Source organism: Lepisosteus oculatus, chromosome 4 (genome assembly GCF_040954835.1).
Source record: "Lepisosteus oculatus isolate fLepOcu1 chromosome 4, fLepOcu1.hap2, whole genome shotgun sequence".
In the NCBI taxonomy this organism is placed as follows: domain Eukaryota; kingdom Metazoa; phylum Chordata; class Actinopteri; order Semionotiformes; family Lepisosteidae; genus Lepisosteus; species Lepisosteus oculatus.
The window spans coordinates 25,629,817-25,634,816 of record NC_090699.1 but is presented as its reverse complement, the minus strand read 5'-3'; the positions used below and the strand labels follow the sequence as shown (position 1 = coordinate 25,634,816).

The following is a 5,000-nucleotide window of genomic DNA, read 5'->3' as shown; positions in this document are numbered from 1 at the left end:
GTCTTAAAAGAGGCGTCATATGTGTCATTCTCACATGTTATAATTTTCGTTTGGTAGGATCATTATAACAGAGGCTGGTTCAAAAACTATTCTGAATTTAATTTTAATTGTACAGTCTAGAACTCATGCTGCGATTCTCTTTGTGTTAAAAGCATCACAGTGATTTATCCTCATTATTGTGTAAATAGGTTTCGGCAGTTCTCAGTAAATAAAACAAAGACTGACAGGAGGAGAAGAGGGAATTTGCTTTCCTACCAATTAGAGTAGCCTTAGGCTGTACTTTTAAGAGGAGATAAATCCTGCAAATCACTAAAATGATCCTGTCACATGCACCAAATATTAAAATCGCACAGCGGCGCACTTCGTACAGTTTGCTTTCCTTTAATGAGTTGGGGTGGGTTTCGTCATGAGGTTTGCATCTCACAGTTGGGGATTGTTGATTGACAGTGAAGATCATGCCCAACTGCAGCTTCCTAACCAGTAGGGCCAGATGGAAAATCACAATTCATGTTTAATATGCAGGTTTTCAGCTAACGAAAATTCCCAAATTGTCTTTTCACCTCCTACCTGTAAAATTCTTTTCCATAATAAATGCAAAATATGCTCCATATTAGTCAAGATTGTTTTTTTTCTTACCTTGCAGCGATTTCTGAAAAAGTCAGTAAAGCTCATCCTTGTTAACCTGGAAAGTGTTAACTTTTCAATTATGCCAAACCTCAAGGAGGCACATATGTGTAGTAAGCAAAAATAAAAATAAGAAAAGCTGCAATTATTGTAGTTACAATTAAATTTCAAAAGAGCAAAGTTTGTCGAGGTCTTTGTTTCCAAGTGAAATTCTATCTAACTGGGGTGAGCACAAAGTTCACTGTGTTACCAGGGAAACGATACTAACAAAATCCAAAGCAACCACAGACTTCTTTACTAATAAGAAGCAGTGCAAGCACATAAAACTTCTATTCTGAAAATTGGCAGGAACTATTTCCAAATTGCTTCATGTTTGCAATGGCTGATTAAAATTGCATTAAATCAGTGATTTGTTAAAAGGTTAAAGACTTGACAATGTCAGAGAAGTATGACAATTGTGAGAAAAATAAAGCACACCTAATTTCCAGCGATATGTAAGGAATTTATGTATAACTCTAAGGAAATGTGAAGAATTCATATGCAACTTACACAAGTGTTCCTAAAATGCTTCCTGCTCTTGAATGTAGCGTAGGCTTTGAGCTCTTATCTGTAAGTGTGGCCCTGAATGTTTTTTCAGACGATGTTGTTTCCTTGTTTTAGATTTGTTCTTCTTTTCCCAGTCCACTTCTATTTGAGAGAGTGAGTTGTATGACAGAATCCCAGGTAACCTGAGAGCTGGGGGGTCAGTAATGTATTAAAACAAAACAAGACACACGTGTCTCCTGCATAGTGAGAAATCACAGAGGAAAGAAAGGTAGTCAGAAAAAGACAATAAGGGACTGGCTAACAGCTGCTATTACAGCATAAGCTATGAGTCAGTCGGCACTGACAAATTACCATAAATGCCAAGGCAGAACAAGAGCGAAGTCTTTCAGCTTTCTAGTGGACAGTCTGCCAGTTTGTGAAACCTGATTTACACAGCCCCCATAACTATTAATCTCGATTATTAAGAAAATAGTTGGAAGTTGATTTATGTACACATCTCCTCTAGTTACTAAAGTGGTGAGTTAACCACAACCGCTCAAGAGCTGCATGTTGGAACACATTTTTTTTATGTTTCACATCTTGAAATTAATTTATCATAATTAGACTTTCCTTTAACATGTTTCTACTTATTTGTTTTGTATTTCATATAAAATGTCTCGCAAAGCTACGGAGGACATGAAATGCATGTTTGTCAGTTTTGTTTCTTTTTTCATTTCAGCATTGCAGTACTTTATACATTTCAGAATAAAATAATAATCGAGAAACAATTTAAGAAATCTGAAAATTAAAATGTTATTAAAAGCTTTGCAGAACATTAGGGAACCCTTCTGCATTATAAATATGTTCTGATATATACCTATTGTAATTTAAATAAAACATTAAGCTGAATAAACATATCTGTATACCCTTGAGTGTGTACAGCATGACCTATATATGTCAATTTACAATTTATTTTCATTTTATAAAATAAAACACGTAAGATCTGTAAGCATACCTCCATAAACAGTACACTGCATATGTTTTCATTCTGCTGCTTTTTAACTTAGAAAATTGAACCAATAGTTGCACAACTACCTCATTAGCTTGTCCTTTTATTCTATGTGCAGTCCTTCAATTTTATGAATTGCTCACAATTTTATTCCAGAATTAATGTAAATCCCTGTCACAAATCAAATTGTGAAATAATGTAGCAGGGACAATAAATTTGTCCTTATAACGCTTAAAGAAGCATCCCAGGGGGAGCCATTGAGTGGATCTGCAGGGATAGAGAGGTGGCAGTCAGGCTGTGCTTTATCATGACAGATCTCCTTTACACACTAATTTTCTTGTTAAAGAAGAGAGAATAGAGTTAAATCCAAAGAAATCCTTTTTGCTGCTGGTCTTACTTGGCAGCTGAGGGATGTGTGGGGACTTTTATAGTTTCCATTTTGCTTCCTTTCAAGCCTTGGCCTCTACTAACTAGGCTGAACATTATCTCTGTGTAAAGTGAGATTCTTTTTATTTAAGCCTAGTAAGCAGCACTGTAGAATTTCATACTGCTCCGGTATTGTTCATGCATTTGTAGCATATATATATTGTACAGATGGATGTTTATAACCAAAATCTTGTAATCTGTGATAGACTTATATTTATTTACACTAAAGTCTATATTGAATGTATTACAAAGCTATTTTGTACAAAAATGTGCTTGACCTCTAAAAAATAAAATGTATTCCAGAGTCATATACTGCACATCAGGCAGACATATATATCCAGCTTATGTGTGTATATATAAATGCTTTAAAATAATCTTTAGCAGAATCATTTATCCTTGGAAGAGTCACAAGCCTTATAACAAGATTACATTTATATTCTTATTGCTCCAGAAAACACACAGATAGTCACAAATCTATACCCTTGGCACCACTAAAAATCAATTGACACAAAATATACCTTACATATGGTGTGCATACATTCCTGTAACATTTAATATTGCTAAATAAATTATATCTCCTTTAGGTTTCAAATATAAAAATAAAATGTGTTTTATTTAAAAGATGAAGCACTGGCTGCAAGTACCAGAGACCATTTCCCCAGATTATAATTTATACTATATTAAGTGTCAAGAGTACTTTTCAGAAATCTAGATAACAATTCAGATGCAATCGATAGGGAGTGACAGTTGATTTTAAGGCTTAATACAAGACAAGAAAGAAATGACTCAAGCATCAAGAGCAGAGGAATGAATTTGTTTTGTATTTGATTTTTCTGTTAAATTTATTACTGCTCTGAGTGGCTCCTTCTCAATAGCATCAAGCAAAGGGCTGTAAAACTGCAGCATATTTGTCGCCTACAGTTTTTTGGTATTAATAACATTATTTCACATTGCGTATGGATTTAGGATTTAACATTGGCTTAAATGCAAGAAACATAAGGACAGTGACTAAGATCTCAAACACAATGACGTGTTTTAGTTTAAGTGAAGACAAAGTCTTGGATAACCTTTTGTGACCCACTGGAAGTTGTTATATTGACATTGGCTATAATGACAGGCCGTCATTAAATTTGTAAAGCAAAACAAGTGCAGAAATTTATATTAAAAATGTCGATGGCATCATACATATTCCACCTTTGTTAAACCTAATGAGAGGATACACTAGAGGGAGAACACCCTTGCTAGTCCACAGAAGCTCTGGGTATTTCATCAAAGCATGTGGTATATATTCTCACTTTTGACATCACTGGATCTAGACCTGTGGGAGGTTTACAGCAACAAAACCTACTTCAGAAATGCCAGCAAAAGGAAGACAGCAAAAATACTACAACCCCTATTAAGCCAGCTTCAAAATTACTCTCCTTATTTTATCATTAGGTAGCCTGGGAGCCACTCAGCAACAAAGCAAACTCAGAAATCCACCAGCGTGGACAGGAATGAGATGATGAAACTTGCCAGAGTTCAAATTTATCCATACTTCTCACTTATGACATGATTGATTTTCCTTCAGAGTGCTCAAATGTGGGATTGTCTTCCTCCCTTTCCACTGTAGTTCCAGCTAATGTATACAGCCTTGGTCTGTCTCCGAATGGCAAGGGGTTGACATGTGGAAGAACAACTGAAATGAATACGGATGAAATTTGAAAGTGCAATTTTCCGTCTGTCAATCACCTCTTAAAAGAACAACTTAAGCACCAATCAGTAAGGTCCATTGTGAGGTCATTCTCATTTGAGGCTTAATATTTGATAGGGCCATCTCACAACATTAGCCAATGCTTTGCATAATACAATTTTGACTCCATGAAAAAAGAAAATATATCTACTCAACCATGTCTGTAGGTATCTATTTGACCTCTTACCTTTTGCTGTACCCAGCAGATCATTCACCTACCTTCAATATATACACAAATGTCATATAGTCTTTATAATGCACTCTCCCTAAACACACATTGCCTGTATCTTCTAGATGCTTCAAAATACAACAAATTAAAGTTTATTTAATTATTAAGGTTGAATAAATAACAGTGAAACATGTTAAAAATCTTTCTGTTCCAGTCAATCATAATAAAAAATTAATGAGTCTGGATAGAGAGCCATAAAAACTGATAGGCTGCAATCGTGAATTATAAATTGGTATTGATTTTTTCCTTTGCTATAACACTCCCAGGTAATCGTATGTTGCCACATGTAAAGTGCACTTTCCTGGTGGAGACAAATATTAACTATCAAATATATATGAGATGGATGCATTTATGACAAATCTCCTTTTGCAAACAAAAAGAGCTGTACAGAAGCAGTGGAGTAATAGGGGCACAAGACACAGAATCCCAGGGAGTTTATGGTTGGCAGAGAGGGA

At 35.1% G+C, this 5,000-nt stretch overlaps 1 protein-coding gene across 19 annotated transcripts in view; it reads right to left on the bottom strand.

Moving 5' to 3' along the window:
* Positions 1-5,000, bottom strand: part of ebf3a (EBF transcription factor 3a) — an 89,915-nt gene that overhangs the window by 56,339 nt on the left and 28,576 nt on the right. The gene's annotated exons all lie outside the window — the stretch shown is intronic.